Below are 22,092 nucleotides of genomic sequence, written 5' to 3'. Positions count from 1 at the left end.
CTCAGGCCTCTGTTTCAATGAATATAACTTGAAATCATCACTTGCATTGTACAAGATAAAGGGTTATTTTTTCAAATATGCAGCCTATAATTCAATGATCAGTCAGTTCAGTGATAAATTATAACAGCATTAATAATTTTAAAAGCACCTCTTACATATCTGTGTGTATCTTAATAATAACATAAATGGTTGTGTTATTGAAGCACTACTGTGAACCCTATTGGATATCAGGAAAAAATAACAGCAAATTTAATGGGTATTTGCTTTGAAATACTAATGTGTTATGGTGTGGTTTTATGTGATAGCTCTGTATCTAACACAGCTGTTATTTGAGTATTAGCATTTTCTTTACATCATTCTGAAGGTGTAATAGCAAGATCTTATAGTATATTCAAGCACATGTACATACCTGAAATGCTTTGAAAACATTTAATAATAAAAAATATTTGAGGTGCTAAAATAAAAGCTAAATGTATATCTCTCACTTCACTGTAGAAATTTTCATACATCTTGACTAAGGCTACTTTCATCCTCCTCCAGGTTAAAATTTCTAGGTGTTAATCGCCTTACATACCTTAATATGCATACCTAATAACAACTTTACCTTAAATGGATAAATTTTTTGGAGATTAATGTCTCCAATAGCTCAATAACTTCTGAGTGTAAGCCTCTGTTTCTGCAAAAAAAGGATTAAATCCTATTCACCGTTATGATAAATAGCTCATAAATAGTAGTAGCTTGAAAAGAAAACCCGCTGATTACACATTTTCCCGCTCTTTTGTGGATGACTGCTCATTCTGTTTCAGGGCAAGACGTGATTATTCTGACCAAAAATTTGCGGGTTTTGGATCTATGCTGACGAGCTTTTCCAAGCTTCATTAAAGTGTAGCCAAAAGCTTATTAAAACACATAAATAAAGACAGTTAACTTAAGTGTGGTTTCAGGCAAGATTCAAACTGGATTTTGATTGTGATGCCATGAAAGCAGCCCAAATGGGAGTTACCTATACTTCATATGAGAAATGTAAATGTGCTTCACAGTGTTCTATGAAATAGCTATATTATTTATCATATTTAATGCATCCTAAGGTCACAGAAAAATATAGCAGCAATAAAAAGTCATAAAATGATGAGATATAGTGCACTCTATATTGTGCAGTATATTGTTCAGAATGATTCCAAGAGGCGAGCAATAAGTCATGAGGAGGAATAGGCTAAACGATCCAGAAAAATTAAGTTAGTGGTGCCCATCAGCTCAAGTACTTCATTCTTAGAAATAAATGTTAAATCTTTCCAGAAGTCAATCTAAACCAAACTTTTCAGAATAAATACTAAGTGAAATTACCAATTTTTATTCCCTATATTCTGAGGCATAACCTTGAATTGGCACTATGATACAAGTGGTATGCCGTACTCTGAGAAGACAAACTTGAGGTTTTTTTGATGTGTTTCCTATTCAGATGGATGTCCTTTTCCATTTAATATTCAGAAAGTGGTTACTGAAAGTACAGATGTCACAATGCACTAGGCTGCACTAGGCTGCATTCATGTTTGTTCAGTAGCCTTTAAGCTGCATCACTTCTGAAAGAAAGATGTTTACCTATATCATAAATTTTAAAACATACAACTTTCTTATAGGGGAAAAAAAAAAAAAGAAAACTAAAGAACCAGGGCCTAATAAGTAAAAATGCAAATCTATCTCGCTTTTTGCAATGCATTCAGAAGGAAAAAAAAATCCCCAAGTTTTGGCAATTATCCCTAGCATATTTAATTTTTTCTATCCACCCTCATTTGTTTAACAAACAGCAGATACACTGTTCCTTGCCACTGGGTTGCTCTGTGCAGTGACTGAGACGAGGTCAGGTTGCAGTCAGACTGGAGACTCCCTAGGGATCAGGAGTGGGGGGGGTCCCCAAGGCAGCAACACAGAGCCTCAACTTCCAGGGCCCATCCTACTGTCATACTACAGAGAACAAGACTCTCCTAGCATAAGCATTCCAACATGGACTATATATGCCTATAATGAGAATTCAGTGTAGCAGACTTTTTGTTAATATTTTAGAGTAATAACAATTAATTTATTAACCTATTAAATTGTGCTTGATATTATTTGCTGTTTATGGCAGAATAGTTTGTTGTTATGACTATGAGTACTACTTTTATTAACTGTAGTTAGAGGAATTATTTTTAAAATTAATATTTAACAAACTATAAGCATAATGAAATCTTAATAGTTTATAGTTAATAGCTTATGTAGTTAATAGTTTATACAGTTAATAGTTAATAGTCTATAATTAGCAACATGGACAGTGGGACCAAGTGTACCCTCATCAAATTTTCTGACATCAAGCTATGTGGTGCAGTCGACACACTGCAGAGAAAGAATGTCATCCAGAGAGACTTTGACAGGCTTGAGAGGTGGGCCTGTGCAAACATCATGAAGTTTCAACAAGGTCAAATGAAAGGTCCTGCACCTGGATTGGGGCAATCCCTAGCACAAATAAAGGCTGGGCCAAGAACAGATTGAGAGCAACCCTGAGGAGAAGGACTTGGGGATGCTGGTGAATGAAATGCTTGACATGACCCAGCAATGTGCAGTTGCAGCCCAGAAAGGCTCCATCCTGCTCTGGGGCCCCCAACACAATGAGGACAAGGACCTGTTGGATTGAGTCCAGAGGAGAGCCACAAAGATGATTGGAGTACTGGACCACCTCTCCTGCACAGACAGGCTGAGAGAGTTGAGGTTCAGCCTGGAGAAGAGAAGACTCTGGGGACACCTTGTAGCAGCCTTCCAGTACATAAAGGGTACCTAATAGAAAGATGGATAGGGACATTTTACAAGGGTGTGTAGGGATAGGGTAAGGGAGAATGGCTTTAAACTCACAGAATGTAGGTTTCTGTCAGATATTCTTTGTGATGAGGCACTGGAGCAGGTTGCCCAAAGAAGTTGTAGATGCTCCATCTCTGGAAGTGCTGAATGTCATGTTGGGTGGGGCTTTGAGCAACCCAGTCTAGTGGAAGGTGTCCTTGCCCATGGCAGGGAAGTTTGGAAGTAGATGACCTTTAATCAACCTAGACCATTCTGTGATGCTGTGATCTTACGATCCTCCTTTCATTCATTCACTAACACTTATTCTGTTAGTTTTTGGTAATTTGAAAACTAGTCAATTCAGGGAATTGTTAACTTTAGTGTGAGATGACTTTCCTATTTCTGTACCTAAAAATTTGTTTTCTGGGAGGAGGAGGAAGGGGATATATAATACTTCTATTATATATTATATATGTAGCAAACACAGATAAAGATTGAGGATTGCTTAAGCATCCTCACGAAAGAAAACAGAAAACTTGTTTTGATGTGTGCATAATAGACATTTGCTAGTTGCTGAGACCTTAAGATAATTTGATTTAGATGACTGGCTTTTAAAGAGAGCATTAGGTAGAATCTCTGTTTTAATAGCTATTTAATTAATTTTTAATTCCTGATGAGAGGAAACGTACTCATAGTCCTACATATATTTACAGTTAGTGAATGTACATTCTCATAGACATCTTGCATAAACAAGACCACTAATATTGTGTTTGAGTTGATGCAAAATAATCTTTTCTTTTTTGGTTCCATGCTCATCACATTGTGTGACACAGTTTCATAGAATACACTGTTACTACCTAAGTGTAGCAGAATTCTTGAAATGGAATAGGTGTGTTGCACCCTATGCATGAGTTATCAGAGAAAAAAAAAAGTTGCACAATGTGAAGCACGAGTAAATATGGCAGTGGCCAAAAGTAAAAGCTCTCTTTATCTTTTCCTTTGACACAGTCCTCCCAGAACTGCATACAAAGTGTGTGAAGTCACAGTCACAGTATTTTCTTTCTTTTCACCCCATTGAATTTTTGAATTTTACCCCCTCCTCCTTTTTTTGCACAAGTTCCTGCTCTAAAAAAGTTGCTGAAGATTTTTGATCTTAATTGTTCTTCTAGAAATATTTAAAGCTTTTGAGACAAGATAGTCTCATTGTAAACCACAAATCTGGAAACTTCTGTCAGCTTTCCTTACAAGACTGGTATCCTTTTTCTTCTCCTGTTCCAATATTTGTTCTGATGGAGATGTCATCTTTCATCTACTTCTCCACTTATTTGGGTATTTTTCATTGTTCCATTGCATGTTATTATACATGATATTACTTCCAAACCAAATCACTATATTTTTATTTATCTAAAATCCACCCTCCACTCTCCATAATTGCTTATGCAATATTCAAATATCAGAAGACGAGACAATTAAGACATCTGAAATTCACCTTGAGTTTATTTTTTATATAAATACCAAAATAAGAATTCAGAATTATCAGTATGATATCAGTGAATGCTGATAGCATACACAAATAGATAATGCTCCTATTATCTTCATTCTCTCTTCTATTCTCAATATTATTCCATCTTGGATCTGTGAGGCTGCACTTTGGGAAAGGTACAAAACTGTACTCAAAAACACAAGTGTTAAATTGAAATTGTAGGAGCTACTTCAAATCAGACAGTATTTCATGTCTAAGTAAAGTCAACAAACACCAACAAACACCAATTTCTTAAACTTTGTTAAATTAGATATAGTTCTGCAATAAAATTAATGACACTTGATTTCATCTTATTTTCAGGTACATTTCAGAATTGAGTTTCCAGCTCAAAACAAAAACCAGTGGATGTCCTGTGACATTATGCAGTTTATCAATGACAGAACTAAATGGCAAGTTACCGAAAATAGCCATCATAGTACTCCCTTTACAGCAAGCCTTTGCTTTGAATGTCATCTAACATTCTTGGCAATAACATCCTGTATATGTTTTGATATAAGATAGCAGAGCTCAATTGTACTGAATGACCTTTTGAAAATAATGCTGATTATTCATGGTTCTTTTTGCTCTTAAAATTATTGGTATTGCTATCTCTGAACCTTCAATATTACACTGACAAGTGTTCAAAGGTGTACTGAAAATATTTTTCTTGAACTATGGAGCACCTAAAAATGATAGCAGGTTATTTAGGTAAAATTAGAAAGAATAAAGAGAAGGGCAGAAAATCATCTTCCTTTTTTCACTTGCCCGCTAGGACCAGATTTTGCATTCCTCTTTTTCATGAATCAGCTACTCTTGCATTCAATTGGCAGATAATTTTCAAAGGGTAAAAAAAAATCAACCTCTAAAAAAAAGTCAAAGAAGAGAATAATAATATCCATTACCTGAGAGAACTGAATGTTTTGGGAAAAAATAAGGTAAAGCAAGTATTTCCATAGGCCCCTCCCAGTGCATGCAAGTCTGTATTCAGGAGAAAATTGGCCACTATAACTGAAAAAATGATTCTTGATGCCCATTTCCATGGCAGCATTTGTCAAAGATGCCATTTTCTTGATGATACAATGATTCTGAAAAAAAAAATTTGCTTATTTCTTGTTATTTTTCTTCCTATTCATGACATTTTTCTGTTCTTCCTTTTCTTCTGGTAGGAAGAGTTATGTGATTCATTACACAGATGATAGGGTGATTAGTGAATTAGCCATGTTTAGGATAGGAATGATTGTACTAATTCTCATTTGCATAAAAGACTTATCCCTAATACAGACATTTTCTTGAGTCAACATCAAAGAGATATTTTCCCTTTAAATATGGTTATATGCACAAGGAAGAAAAACTTACTATGTAATGAGCATGACTACCACTTGTTAAGGGGGTACATAAGACAGCATCTAGTAGATACTTCTTGACACGGTCACTACACAAAGCAGCAATAAATTCATTCAAAATATCTATTCAGACCTTTGGGGAATTAACTTATGTATAGGTTAATGTGTGAAAATCCTCATAATAAAACCTCTGAAACGAATAATTTCAGCTGAGCCAGTATTTCATTTTGAGTCTGTCTAAATGAAGAAAGTGATATATAAAGTAAGAAATATGTTTGAAAATGTGTGACAATTCAGGTAAATTCTGTGGCCTAATCTCTAATTTCATTGTTATATATTGGGTGATGAGTATCTCTTTGATTAAATCCTCTTTAAGACTCAAGACTACATTTAAATTGTCATTAGAAACTACTCCTTTTCTATGAATGTGTAATAAAATTCAAATTTTTAAACCTTGATCGAGAAGTTTCCTTAAGCACTATCTGTTGAAAGGGATAATTCACATATATTAATTCAGGAGCAATGTTTACGTGTATTGAGAAATACACAGAATATAAATACAAATTAGATATATTGCCTTAAGCAAGCAATGTTGCTCCTCTGCCTACCACAATGCTTTAATGTTCCAGCTAAAGGAAGAAAATATGCTACAAACCAAATTCAGGTTTTTATGGTAGGTAACAGCACAGCTCCAGAGGCAGCCAGTAGATGCAGTGGTTTGTACAGAAGTTTCTGGGCTCTGCTTCTTTCAGATTTTCTTGAGATCTTGTCAAGATTTCTGGGCACTTTGCCTGGGTACGGGAACTCCTGGAAACCCTCTGAAGGTTTCTGCTGCTAAGAGGTAAGGCTAAGAACAAAGAGGAGCCCTAGCAGCTCCTAAGGAACTCTGTCAGCTGTCATTGATCAAGGATTTGTTCCAGCTAACCTTGGACTGGGGAGGATCAAACTCTCTAATCCTGTTAAGTGCCAGGCAGTTTATGCATCAGGGTGATATCAGAGTTTAACTCCAGCTAGCTGCTAAGCACCACACAGGCATTTACTCACTCAATACTGGTGGAATGGGGGAAACAATCAGAAGGATAAAAGTGAGAAAGCTCAGAGGCTGAGATAAAGACAGTTCAAGAGGTAAAACAAAAGCCAAGTGCACATAAGCAAAATAAAATAAGGAATTAATTCACGACTTCCTTTTGGCAGGCAGGTGTTCAGCCATCCTCAAAAAGGCAGGGCTCCATCACTCATAATGGTTACTTGGTAAGACAAACATCATAACTCTGATCCATCCCATCCCCTCACCTCCTTCTTCTTCCCCATCTATGATGTCATATTGTGTGGGATATCTCTTTGGCTAGTTGGTGTCTGTTGTCCCAGCAGTGTCCCCTCTTAACTTCTTGAGATCCCCCAGCCTCCTCTCTGGTGGGGTGAGGAGCTGAAAAAGCCCTGATTCTGTGTGAGCACTGCTTAGCAATAATGAAAATATCCCTGTCTTAGCAATGCTGTTTTTAGCACAAATACAAACATGGCCCCGTGCTATTTGCTATGAAGAAAATTAATTCTACCCCAGCAGACTAGCAAGCTTTTCCTGTACTGCGTATACGTTCTTAGGTATGGTGATCACATGATCACACACCACAGTTTTTTCCTCCAATTCTGCAAGAATGACCGTCCATTTACTACTGCAAGAATGACTGTCCATTTACTAATGCATTCTTAGAACCATACAGGACTTTGCAAGGAGGCTGCAGCTCTGCGTGTTTCTGGCTGCGGGGATTGCCCAAGATCTCTTGCTGACTCTTGGTCACACAGTCTTTTAGTGTGCAGGAGATGCCAGTTGTTGAGAAGTTGTGCTGCCAAGTGCTTTGTGTGGAGGTCAGCAGACTGTGCAGCATCAGAAATTATAAGAAAGAGATCAACCTGATCTCCTCTGAGCTCTTCAGTTTCAGGACTCTGAATCTCTAACTGCAGGGATAGAAAGATCCTGTACCTGTGAAATCAGAAATGAAGACTCTCATTGCAAAGAAGGCCAGAAGCTGATGATTTCTCCTACCAGGAGAAAAGGTCTGACCCTATCTCCTAGTTTGCAGTTACAGAAGAGGTTAACCGCCCTTGTAGCAGATGAGAGTCTTGGAGTGCTGTCAAATGGAGCACCTCAAGATGGCTGAATCTGAGTCATACACATAACCACTAGATGGAAGTAGTGAACAACAATGGTAGGAGACTCTCCACTGGAGGGCACAGAGACTCTCATCTGCTTATTTGACTTAACCCCTTGGGAGGTTTATTTGTTTGTTTCTTCATAGGGGTTTGCATTTGAGATGTTGTGGAGGGACTACAGAGGCTCTTCTGGCCTTTTGACTGCTACCCCATTGCTTTTCTGTGTAAGCACTAGTGATACTACTGGGGTGACCTGAGACGTAGGAAGTCTTACCTGTAGGATTCTGGGTGCAGTGCTCTAGGGAAAGCAGACAGTTCTGAGGAAGACTCAGTGGATCCAATGTGTCATATAGCTTGTCGTGCCAAGAGGGTTTTGGTGTCTATGACCATGGGACCTTTAAGATGCTCAACAGCTCTTTGGAAGAGACAAGATCCACTTGGCTACATGGGGAAAAGTTATATTCAGCAGCAAGCTGGCCAGCTGAAGCTGAAGTGGATCTTTGTGAGGTAGACATGTAAACAACTAAATGCCTGTAGAGCATCTTCTAGGAGAAAGCTTTCAAGCATGTAGTAGCGAATTAGCACACTTGGCTGCCTCTCTGAAGTGCCCCTGCACTGATGTGAGCAGAATGGAGAGCAAACAGGAGTTAGAAGTCTCTGTAGTTACAGGGGTTTGACTTCATAGGGAATAATGGGGACATGGTGGATCTTCATACAGGAATGATCTCTGTGCTGTGACTTTCTGATGTGATTTCAGCTGTGACACACTTTGTGTTTGTTAATATTTCTCTAAATTTTATGATCCTTGATCTCCTGACCTTCTGACAAGCTGGTAACTATACTAGGTGGAAAATCTGATTGTTTACTCCCTGTAATCAATTAAATTAAATACTCATCACAATAATACAGGCTATTTTGCAACAGGGCTTCTAGGGTGCTTGAGTGGACTTATTATAGTCTCTCACCTTGATGTAATACAGGATACATAGTAAATGACATGGGTTTTAAGTAAAGGTTTTGTGAAATACTGCTTCATGGATACTTGTAGATGAACCAGTAAATGAAACAGAAAACAATCTGAAATTACCTGTAAGTATGAAGAGTTATATAACACATCTTTAATTGCGATACCATTTTCAGTGTTATTTATGCCAGTGTCACTATAGATGTGGTTTGTATACTGTAGACACATTGCTAGGGTGCAGAATCAATATGGAGTATTATTGCAAACCAAGATGTTTAGGATGGTTCTGGATTTTGCTTGAAACTGTATATAAAACAAGGGGTGAATGGCATGATATACTTTGGTTTTTTGCCTGTCGCGCCTTTCCTCTCCTTCCCCATTTGTTTGCTACTTGAGATTATCATCTCTTCTAATATCTGAAAGCAGCAATATCTAGGAAAAAGAATGTAAGTAAACACAGACTCCTGTAGGCATTTTTTCCCAGCTTTACGGCTAGTATGGGTAGTTTTGGATAAAATGGAAGCGTGTTAAGAAAATGAGGCTTGTGGCCTAAGAGACAACTGACATAGTAGAAAATAAAACTATGAATATAAAATGTAGTAGAATATGAATGTAGCAGAATATAAAAATATGCATTTTGCCTTATCCTTTGACCAAGGGGAAGTAGGTCATACATGACATTTAAAAGCTGAATCTTATAGCAGATAATTAAGTGTTAAATTTCTAAACCAATTTATGTGTTTGATATAAACAGTCCCTGTCAATATTTAATTGTTAGAGGCCAAATTTAGACTATTTTTAGAGTAACCTATATAAATTTTCAGTCTTTTTAACATCATGCTCTGAGTGTACCTCTCTGTCGCATATTCATGAAACACATCCAACTGTCTTAATGAAGACTTATCTTACTGTCAACATGTCTGAGCCCCTAATTCCAAACTGATATTGTAGATACTGCTTCCAGGAATCCAAACCCCATTTTTAACAAGTACAGTGAATGACTTCATGTTTACTGAGTTGAAATTTCTCAAGCAAATCGACATCCCAAAAATGCTATTTTAATTTGCATCAAATTGGTCCTACTATGAAATGTTAAATTCAAGTCTTCCATCTTCTAAATTCTCAGTGGGCCAGGTGAGTTAGATAATATATACAGAATTTTTTTCAATGATTCTGTTAGATGTCATCCTGCCATTTCATATGCCATTCTTCCTGTTTGTTCAAACCAAACAAGTAGACTTTCAAGTAGAAAGGAAAAATCTATATCTGAATTAATTTCAGAACAAACTATACTCCCTTCTATGAAAAAAAACTTTTTAGTTTATTTCTATAAACTCATATGGCTCCACAACTATTCTCAGGAACCTATCTACAATAACAGTTTCTTGTTATGGGTAAGTTTGTATGCTTATTCTACCTCTCCTTCTTTGAGCTTTTTTATTTCTTATGCCTGAAAAAAGAAAAAAAAAAAAAAGAAGAAGAAGTTGAAAAAGAGCTCCAAGGTAAAATTTCAAAGAATTTAGAGGACATAAAATGTTGCATAGTAAAAATATAATTGTTTTGAACTTATTTATAACATAACAATTAGAATAGCATTCAAGAAATCAGTACTATATAGGGAGGGTATGTATGTGTCATTTAATCTTCTTTAACCCAAAGGGATTAAAATACTTGTAACTTAAATATAAATCTACAAATGATTTAACACAGTTATTGAAATAGTTTCTAAACTTTGGAAATTATACTGTATCCCAAAACATACTTTCAACCAAAATGTCAAATACCAAGAATGAATAAAAGGTACAAAGAAGATTGGTACAACGAAGATTTTTTTTTTTAGAAGTAGTAGTAATTTTCCTTCTAATAAAGTATCAACCATTTTAAAAGAAAACAGAACAAAACAAAAAACCCAACAAACTAGAAGGCCAAACTTCTGTCTGAAACTGTGCTCAGAGAAAACCCATCAAAATGATTGAGAGCTCCTAAGATACCTTTAGAGAGGGGGAAGAGTTAGATTTAGATTTGTCCATTTATCACATTTAGTTTAGGGAGAAAGAAGCATTCTGTGATTAAGATACAGGGTTGGGAGTTAAGCAATCCAAGGTAAATGTTTTACTATAGATTTCCCACGTAATCTGTTGCAAATCATTTGAATGTTCTGGGCCTTCTCCTCAGAAATGCAGGTTTTGCCCTGGTGTATTTCTAGTGATAATGTTGCAGAGAATTGAGGTCCAAGAGTTTTCATTTTTCAACTATGAAATAATTGAGAAAGTGATGTTTCTTATCTGCTTATCTTTGGCTTATGCGTCTTCATTAATTCATATCTATGTATTCTTCTCTGGCAAAAAGTTGTAAATGTAGCACTACAGTGTTCATATATTGATAACTGAATACGAGAGGCAACATAGTTCCAGGAAGAAGGCAAGCGCACAGGCTTATAGGAAATACAGTCTTCATTGTCCACTTACATTAGTGTGCTGTCTAACCCTGGCAATCATTTTGCTATTCTGTACCTCTTCTTTTGTGACTCCCTCTCTTCTTTTCAGAGAACAGACTTTTTTGCACAGGTATTGTATCTTAGAATTTCTTGCCTTAGTATAATCATACATTTCTTTATTATGGTTTCTGGGTGCCTCCTGAACACAAACAACACAGAAGAAAAACATTTTACTTAGTTTCTCTTCAAATCTAGGGATTTAAGTACAAAGAGGCATGCACCGTAACAATAAAATTAAAATAGGTTAATACTTATCTTCTCTGTTAAAAAAATTTTCCTTCTTCCTACCTGTAATTTTTTTAAAAAATAGTAAAAAACATTTAAAAGGTGAAGCTTTGAGTTCCAAGAAATGCTAAAAAAGTAAGGAAAACTTAAAGAACAATATATATAAATTTTAAAACATATTCATAAGAAATTCAACCGAAAATATTAGAAAACTGTATTTGGACTGTAGTACTCAATGGAAAAAAAACTCAGATGAAAAAAACCAATCCTTTGGATAAAGTATTGTAATGGTTTGAGTCTAGGCCTTCCTTCCTTGTTGCCAGAAAGGAAGGCCTAGACTGAAAACCATTACAATACCAGGAAGGAAGGAAGAAAGTATTCCATCCTATTCCTTTATGTAATCAAACAAATAAATAAGATGGAGAGAGAAACCTCTTCCTTTCTCCTCTTCCGATGAGGTTTGGAGACTCCCGCAGCCGATCTCGCTCCTGTGGGGGAGCTGAGGCCTGGCTGGGTCTATGGGGCCTGTTGTTTCTGCCAATCCGGGGTCCGGTGGCGTGGTGGTGGCATTTGGCGCGATTGTGCAATCTCAAGGAAAGTATTAAGGTTTTCTTTGGCTAGTTCTTTATTGAGTGTGTATACCTGTTTTTTGGGTTTTTTTTTTGTTTTGTTTTGTCCCTTTTCCCTTTTCCTTTGGAGGTGTTGGAGGTTTCTTTCTTATATGTATATAGTTTTTTGTAATTTTATATAAATGTAATATAAGTGTAAATATATTTGTATATTGCTTTAGCACTCTTATTTATTTTTTTTTTCTTTTCCCTTGGTTTTTGGGGGGAGAAACTTTTGCTGTGATGTTGGAGACTTGACAGGGAGCAAGCTCCAAACCACAACAACTATTCACTACCAGATTGTTTTCTTGGTTGTGGTCTGAACTAAAGAGACAATGTCACTGAAGAATTGTAAGAATAATTTTTTTTATTTGAATAGAAAATACAATGCAAAGTATTTCCTACAGAAATTTTCTTATTACTATTCATTGGAGACTTCCTTACTTTTGGATTTGTTGATGAGAACTTAGCTGCACGATTAAGGTGCAGGAATTGAGTACTCACCATGAAAATGTTACTCTTGTTTAACTCAAACATTCTATAAAGTGCTAAGAATAACTGGAAACTTACAAAATCGAATCCTCAAACCCTTATTCTGACAAAAATCTCTGACAAAATTCAAGGCAATGTGAGGTTTGCCTAGGGAAGACCAATTTTTATTTTTTTTGCCTGACTACTACAGGAAAATTCTTAAGTATTTTATGGCATAAACTCTAAAGAACTTGATCTATGCAGTGCTATTGATTCCATCCAAAAATCGTGGAAGGACTGCAATGTGCTTTTAATTCATTAAATTTTTAGTTCACGCTTCTTCTAATTTGCTTCTTTAAAAAGCATCTTTAGAAACCAAATTTTCAAGCTATCTTCAGCATTGCTGCCAGAACCTTTCTTTTTCCTTGGTAATGCTATGTTTTGATCTGCTGCAGTTCTAAAAAGAGCACAAGGTACCATGAGAAGCACTAATAATTCATAATACCATTTCATGATTTGGATTGAAAAAATATACTTTTGAAATGGTACACTAATGAAAATTCCTTGTAATGCTTTTGATGAGGGAATTCTATTTATACAGAACTTTCCACAAGATAACTTCATGTCTGACATCACTACAATACATTTTGCCTGATGATTCCTACTCCAGATCAAGTGTGTCCAGGAAGCTACTTATTAACTAAGTTATCAGACTAAAAAAGAATGTATTTGGTTTGAAGGCAGTTACACAGAGGAAAAAATGTATTTGGTAAAGCCTTCCTCTTGACCTTCAGGAGACCAAAAGGCCCATTCTTAAAAAAAATCTGACAACATAGAAACAGGAAATACATTATTTTTGAGGTTTTTTTAGTTTCATGTGCCCATGGACACACAGTATTTTATCTAGTGATTTTTTTTGATTCAGTGTTTGGAATCATGATTCTTCAAAGTTCACTGGAGGAATAATCGCTAAGGTTTGAACTTTCTTATTGGAGAGATAAGTACAAGAAGGCATATTTTAAATGAGTCAAAATATACACAAAAATTATTTCTACAGGATTTGTCATATTTATTTGATTCTTAGCTATACTATGTCATTAATGTGGTTTTTATTAAAATTTTTGAATACTTTTAAAACTAATAGTTCTAGATACTGTGCAAAAAACAATAAAATTATCTGACACCAATATACATGCCAATACTTGATGAATATTTTTAATTTTTAATTCTGTCTATGTTTAGAAAGTTGGACCGGACACTTGTCTGCTTAGGTCCTATTGATATATTTTTGAAGACCAAGTTTTGTCTTCAGTTTTGAACAATCATATATCGAAATTGGATTTCATGTGAAATGTAAACACCACATATTTCAAGAAAGCAGTTGGCTGTTTCTTGAAGTGTTGTGCCAATAAAAAAATAATAATTAAGGCCTTCATCTTAAGATTCAGTTTCTCAGTTAAAGTACAGTTTAACAGAAGTTTTTATTCACATTGGATCATAAATGGGACATGGCAACATCGAACATATTCACTAATAACATTTTATTCATAACTACAGATTATTGAATTGCCTAATTTATTGTGTTTATTAGTAACTTAATTATGATTGTCTTTAAATGACTGGGCTGTTAAGTTGCAACACAGCTGAAAACATTGTAGTCTTCACTTTCTACAACTTGGTTGCCTTAGCTAAGCTATTTGCTTAAACTTCTGCTATAATAGGTAGCAAATCAAATGAACAAATTTATTGTAGATATGTTTTTCACTGTTGTCATTGACTAGACAACTGATATATAATTGCATGAAATACTGGAAAGCTATTGAAGGTAGTCCAGAGCAATCAAAACCCTAAAGTGAACTTCTGCCCAGAATCACGATCCAGCAGAAGGCATCTGTCTGCATAGACAATATGGATAGTCTCCTAATTCAAGCTAGGGGCCTAAGTATAGCACATGTAAGTATCCTGCAGCAACACTAAAACAGAATTTTACTTTTGTGGACTTTCGATCCCTTGAGGTGTTCAAGACCAGGCTGGATGGGGCTCTGAGCAACCCTATGTAGTGAAAGTTCCCCGGCCCATAGCAGGGAGGATTGGAACTAGACGATCTATATGGTCCTTTTCAACCCAAGCCATTCTGTGATTCTGTGATTCCATATTCTTTTCTACATTTTAAAATTATATCAGGAATAAGAAGTCCCCACTAAGCTCTGTAGATGACAACGATTCAACTTCCATGTAAAAGTTAAATGTTTCCTCCAGCCATCTCTCTGTGGTGCACTCAGTGATTTGCTGAGAGGTGCCAGTAGAGGTTGTCAGCACCCTCAAAGTAGGAGGGGAAAATCAGATGGCAGGGCAAGAAGGAAAAGAGGAATTGTAAATGTTTTTCTTCAAAGACAGTTGACAGAGAACTTTGATCTAGTTTATACATAAATGGAGCTTTGAAGAGCTTAGATATTCCCTACCTAATTGGGTGCTAAAGTTCATTATCATGCTCACAGTCCCTGACTATTCTAAAATTTGATATTTTTTTTCTAACGTTGATTTTTATCTAAAAAGTGCTGCAATGACTTTCCCAGAGGCAAGTTCTACCTTCTGGAGTACAAAGTAACATTTCTGATTTCTAAAAGTGGTAGACTACAGTATCTTTTTCTCTTTATCATTGTAAGTTTGGGGTTTGTTTTTTGTGGTTTTTTTTTTTTTTCTCTAGTGAGATATCATTTGAATTATGTTTAAAGTCTGAACTGCCATGGGGAACTACTGGGATATGATTGTGTTTGTCATGTATTTTCCAGCTGAAAAAGTGAACTGAGGTGGCAAGTTTTAGCTCACAGTGTCTGCTGTGGAAAAGAACTTCAGTTCTGCTATAACTGTACTGAATTGAAATTAAAAAAAAACCAGTTTATAGTTTTACGGGTCATATAAAGTACAAAATTTACATTAGCATGTTTGATATATTAAGGAATAAAAAACTCTGTAAGTATTTGAAACATTTCTGATAATTAGAATATATAGAAGTGTGTTACATATATAACCATAGATAGTTAAAGAGAGATGCAGTGAAGAAATTTTATACACAATAATTTCCTATAGATGCCTATTATTGCTGTGAGTACTAGGAGGATTTATAATTTATTACAGTCCAATTATTTTATATTGTCATGATTAAACTCTGGCTGACAACTAAGCCCCACACAACTGCTTGGTCACTTCCCACCAGTGGGATGAGGGAGAGAATCAAAAAAGTGAGAAAACTCATGAGTTGAGATAAAGACAGTTCAATGGGTAAAGCAAAAGCTGCATAGAGAAACAAAGCAAAACAAGGAATTCGCTCACCACTTCCCATGTTCAGCCTCCCTAGGAAAGCAGGGCTCTATCACGCATAACAGTGACTCGGTAAGACAAACATCATAATTCTGATCATCTTCCTTCTACTTCCCCCAGCTTTATAGGCTGAGCATGACATTATATGGTCTGGAATATCTCTGTGGTCAGCTGGGGTCAGCTGTCCTGGCTGTGTTCCCTCACAACTTCTTGTGCACCCCCAGACTCCTCATTGGCGAGACGGGGTGAGAAGCAGAAAAGGCCTTGATCTCATGTAAAGGCTGCTCAGCAGTGTGTAAAATATCGCTGATATCAACACTGTTTCCAGCACAAATCCAAACACAGCGCCATACCAGCTACTCTGAAGAAAATTAACTCTATCCCAGCAAAAACCAGCACATATAGAGAGAGTAGGTTGATAGTGAAGTTTAACAATAAAACCAGTAACCCTAATGAAACTATTAAATGAGTCATACAGAATTAGTTTAGCTAAAGAGATTAAATTTTTAAACTATTACAAAACTATTACAGTCACTACCAGTAGTAGTAACCATGCAGACCTCTACTTAAGAAGAATTAGGTGTGCTGAAATCAGGCTTTAAAATACTTTGCACCTGTCAAATAACTGTTATCAGTGATTTGCTCCAATATTGCATTGAGAACTCATCACACAAACACTTGTAGCATGTCGTGTTTCTGAGGACTACAAATGAGCAAATTAGCTTCTTTTGTAGAGGTAATGATAAATACCAGATCTAATTTTTACATGACAGTGTGCAAACAGAAGAGTAAAAACAGTAGAAAAAATTGAAAATATTTTTATATTGAAATCTACTAACTCCTTTTTCTCATTAGCACACCTACATTTAAAGATAAATTCAAAAAATAATTTTAGTGGATTTAATGGTAATGACATTGGATGCAGATCTGTCCTTTTAGGTCTGACTTAGAGACTTTCAAAATGGTTGGTTTTAATTGGAAAACTTTTGTATATTTTTTTCTTTATGTTTTGAAGTGTAGCTCTAGTATAGCCTAATATGTTTTTCTATATGGATATTTTTTCCTTAATTTATTTTGCAGGGCAGCAAGAATAGTGTGAAAATGATGGAAGTTTCATAAACACTTTAAAGGAAGTCCTTTCCCTTAGAATATTGTTTTCCATTAACATTGGTCAACAGATGTGTTGTAGTTATACTAGGAAGGGTGCTAATTTTACCTGTGACGAAGTCTTTTTTATAAAATATGTTTTCAGGCAGCTGGTTCATTCACTATTTTTCCTCACCAAATGTCTTCTTTTTGAGCAAAGAAACCATAGCTTCTGTCTGCTGTTGATTTGAAAGATGTTTGTCAAATATACATAGCTTTTCAAAGCTCCTACACATTTTTTTTAAAAGTCACTGCTGGATAGAAATGATCCTTGTAGTAGTGCCACTTCTACTGGGAAAACAGGGAATTAATTCAGTGGTTATTAGACATCAAAGAATCCAAAGAGAAAGGCATTAAAACACCCTAATTGTAATATATCCTATTACTGATATTGGCAGCTTACCAGATATCATAATTTCTACCATAAGACATAAATACTGAGGAAAAAAAGCTTTTGTAATTTCTGCTGTTTGTAAATTACTTTTTGGCCTTAAATTGCATCTTACTAAGCAAAAGTAATTTCAACTAAGAATTTTTAATTAATATTTTTACTTTTTAATGAAAGTGGAAACCATCAGACTTAGGCAATTTAAAATGAAAAATTATGGTATTTATAAAAGAGAAACTAACATTATCAAACTTTTTTTTAACTGAGTTATCCACAGACGGAAAAAAAAATAGAATGAGTCCAGTCCAGAAATAAAAATATCAATATACTTTGCTCTTTTCGTTGGTTACTGTGCGCTGGGTTGACCTTGGTCAGATGCCAAGGTCAACCCAGTCTATCCAGCCCCTCCCTCACTCTTCCTCCACAACAGAACACAGAGAGAAAATAAGATGAAAGAGCATGTGGGTTAAGATAAAGAGAGGGAGATCATTTACCAATTCCTGTTGCAGACAAAACAGACTCATCTTGGGGAAAATTAATTTCATCTACTGACAGTTAAAATGGATTTGGATAATGACAAAGACAAAATCAAACCATCACCTTCCCCTTTCCCAGGCTCAGTGTCACTGCTTCGCTCCTGATTCTTCTAACTCCCTCCACAACTTCCCTGAGCAGTGCCTTTCTTGAGCTCCTTCCTGTCCACACTTTTCCCTTGCTCCAGCATGGGCTTTCCACTGGTCACAATTCCTTCAGGAAATACCCTACTGCTCCAGCACGATGTCCTTCCTGGGCTGCGGTGTGGATATCTGCTCAGTGAGGACCTGTCTGCAGGAAAATACCATCTCCACTCCACAGGGGGCTCTTTCACAGGCTGCAAGAGAATCTCTACTCTGCCTCGAGCACCTCCTCCCCCTCCCCACTCCTTTGCTGACCTTGCTGTTCACACTGTTGTTTCACAGACTTTTTTTTTTTCTTCTCTGCTCAGCTTTCTGGCATTTTTACCTTTCCTGAAATATGCTCTTACAGAAAGTTTTTTTCCTCAGGTTCTTTGGGAGTTGCTTTTAATCTTTCAGCCTTACAACTAAAATTTTGTTCCTTGTCTTTGTTATTTTCTATTTTCCAATTTTGTTTTGGTTTGGTTTGTTTGTTGTTTTGGGATGTTTTGGTTTTTTTTTTTTTTTTAACATCATTTTCTTTGTTACTTATTCTTCAACCTCCCCAATATTGTCCCATTTTGTTCATCAGAAATTATTTTTTCTAATCAGCCTGACTTTATTCCCTTTCCTTTGGTCTCATCAGCTAAAATCCAAATCTGTTTCCCATATTCACTTTTTGAATTAGCAAATCTATTATTGCATCAGAAATAGTGTCTTTTTTTCAAGTGGGTTTTCTCTTACATCTCTCTGAGGGGCATATTCTCTGTAATACCCTACTTGCTAACTTTAACATTTAACGTGTTTTCTCTACATGACACCATAAAAAATGGGTTGTGCTTCCAGATCAAATGTATAGAGACATGAGGAAGATAGACTTCAAAAGCTATTATGGTTATTCAGTAAAGACCTCTGCATAACCCTATGTTTGTTTACAGTGTTTGTTAATCTTCCATTTTGCTATGCATTTATCCTTGCCAAGTAAAAACACATTGAAAAAAGTAAATATAAGTCATTTGCTCAATCTCAGACAGTACTGGAATAATAATCTTTAAATTTCTCATTTTGAACGAAGAAAGCTGCTGTTATCTTACACACGTATTTTTTTGAAAATGTATTAATTAATTAATTTAGAAAACTTGTTTGTTTCCCTAAAGTAAATATCAATGGTTGCTTAAGGAACCTTCCGTTTGGGGAAAATGAGTAGTAAACAGTCTCATTTCAAAACTACTCATTAGTGGTTGTGATTAATTAGTGTGAGGAATAATGAGGTATCTGAACTAAGAGTACCAATAAATAAATTGATTGCATGAATTCTTGGATTAATAAAATCCAATTATTCTCATATGTAATTGGCACAAATTTTATTTGTATCTCCTTTTTAATATGTTTGCTAATGCCATCAGAAAGTAAACAAAACAAACAAATTTTAAATTAAAACAAAGTTCAATTAAATCTCAAAACCCTACCAAGCCAGCTTTGTGTCAGATTAGTTCAAAGTCCTTATTTATCCATGAATGCATTCAAAGCTAATGGACACAACAACACTCATTTGTGAGTGGATGATATGGAGAAAGAGCATCTTTCATATCTGTGGAGAAAACTAGGTTTCCAGGTTTTGTAATGGTGTAGATTTTTCAGAGTGTGAAATCATAGAATTTTTATTTGTTATATGAGGAACTTTAGTTGCTTTTGTTGAATGCATAAGATTGATTCACAGGAGCTAAAGCCAGTCGACAATATTCCAAGAAAGCAGAGGAATGTTTTCTTTTATTTCAAGAAGACTATTAAATTCATTCTCCTTTGTTTCTGCCAACAGGTTCTGCTTTGTTAATCACTGGAGAATAAGATGAGAATGATCAAGAAATGTTTATGACAAGAACAATCTGAACTAGAATTAAAAAATGTCTCAAAAAATTGGTTTGGGTTGACCTTGGCCAGATTCTAGGCACCCATTAAAGTCACTCTGAGCTGGGAGAGGTCACACAGGTAAAACAAAAACTCAACGTGGGGTTAATACTAAAATTTAATACTAACAGGATAAGATCTAAAGAGTGAGAAATAAAACAGTCTTAGGACTTAAAATAGAACAATAAGATGTATAGAAAATAAGATCTATTCCTAGATGAGAGGATATAATTACTAATGAAGAAGAAGGTTAAAACATTCAACTCTTTCTTAACTTCAAAATGAGTAAATAGTCTGTCAAAATAAGTAAATTGTAACTGCATAATTAAAGGAATTCATTTTAGCAGAATATTACAGGATGAAAATATTTATTGTTTTTCTTACCATACTTGAAACTAAGATTTTATCAACCAGTGCCACAAGAAAAATGCAACAGCTTGATTACAGCAAGAAAGGCTTTTCCATTATGCATTATGTATATTTTATTTCTAAAAAAACACCCCAACCTATTTATTTGCTTTTAACAGACTAATGTTTATGTCTGATTTGAGAGTATCCGAATTCACAATACCATCATGAGTCATAGTACTCACTATTATAAAGTGAATTAGGACTTACCATTTTTTTACATGCTAGACAAAATGGCTGTTATTACTTGAATTTGTTTTTGTTCTCATTCAGTATTTGTGTAGGTGGGAAACAAGAAGGGACTCCATGTTACCTTTCTGAATAAGAAATACTAAAGACAGTCCATTCACTGAAAATTTTTACTTTTCAACATTTGAGAAGTTCATTGCAGTCATATGGATAAATGTATGTAAGTATTTACAAACGTTAGTGCTGAATAAAAAAGGAAGAGTGAAGGAAAGAAGAAATTTCTTTTTCAAGAGGAAGAATGTAAAGACTAACTATGCATAGGTGGTTTTGCAGGTATAAGATAGCATTGCCTCTTTAGGCTCTTTTGTTGTTTTAATGTACTGTAAGTCTGCATTAAAAACCTATGATTAAAAATAAAAATATCTGCTCTATGAAACTGCATGTTCAAACTGTCTGAGACCCTTCTTAATGAACTGCGATGAACAATAGCAATCGCAGATGTTTTGGTCTGTTCTTGCTTTCTCTACTGCTTTATTAATCTGTAGATAACATACCATGATTTTGTTGTTTTCCCGCTGCTGCTGTTCAAATAAATTTGTTCCTTTTTTAGATTTTCTTTTCTGTATAAAAACATAGTGAGTTTCTAAAGTTGTCACAAATACACAAGCCTAATGCCTTCCTGATCACTCAGAATCCATGTCAAAAAAACCATAATCCTAAATAGAGATGGTCTGATACCATGCTAGAAGATATTGCTGTTGCTAAGTTTAATAAAATGAGATTAACTTGCTCTCTCTATCATGACCAAGATCACATTTTTATAACAATCAAAAATGACATACTGAAACCACAACTAAAATGCAGAATTTGGAGACTTGATCCTCAGTTCAGTAAAAACTCTGCTGCTGAAAGTCATTTGCTCCTCTGTTGCACTCAGAACACAAGCTCTCTTTTCTGTGTAGTCAGGTTGAAGACACATTTCCAACCCTTTGAAACACTTCCCAACACAACTTCGGTGTCAAAGCAAGCCCCCTTGGTTTCTTCCCGTAGGATACTATACCTTCAGTAACTGTGATTTTTGTCTGAATTCTCCTGAGTCCATAGAAACAACTGTTCTAAAACTCCTAGTTTCTGAAGAAATAATGTAATCAAAAACAATTATGCTGAATCATGAAACCTTATTTAAAAAAAAAACCAAAAAAACAGCAATGTTATTATGAAATACACTCTACAAAGTCCTGCTGTTTACAGGACCAAGCCATATCTTAACCTGGACTCCCTTAGCAAAGTTGTTTGCCTTGTTTGCCCAAAGATTTGGGCAAATTTGTCTGTTCTCATTTACTGTAAAAATTAATAACCAAGGTGTTCTCACTTGACTCCCTGGCTTCCACTTGTTAAAAACACGATGTCTTCTCATCGCTCCCCAAGATAGGTGGATAGTTCTTCATTTCTGTTCAGAGCAACAGAAGCACCAACATGCTCTGCTTTTC

At 35.4% G+C, this 22,092-nt stretch overlaps 1 long non-coding RNA gene across 1 annotated transcript; it reads left to right on the top strand.

The window, feature by feature from the left end:
- Positions 1 to 7,023: 7,023 nt before the first annotated feature.
- On the top strand, positions 7,024 to 20,077 carry LOC113946761. Its single transcript, XR_003527540.1, has 4 exons — positions 7,024 to 7,120; positions 7,385 to 7,539; positions 7,636 to 7,728; positions 19,917 to 20,077. It is a non-coding gene; the product is annotated as an uncharacterized LOC113946761 (long non-coding RNA).
- The last annotated feature ends 2,015 nt before the right edge of the window (positions 20,078 to 22,092 follow it).

Source organism: Corapipo altera, unplaced genomic scaffold (genome assembly GCF_003945725.1).
Source record: "Corapipo altera isolate COAL_440 unplaced genomic scaffold, ASM394572v1 23b, whole genome shotgun sequence".
In the NCBI taxonomy this organism is placed as follows: Eukaryota; Metazoa; Chordata; class Aves; order Passeriformes; family Pipridae; genus Corapipo; species Corapipo altera.
Note: the sequence above shows the minus strand (reverse complement) of the source record. Positions and strands in the feature narration are given on the sequence as shown.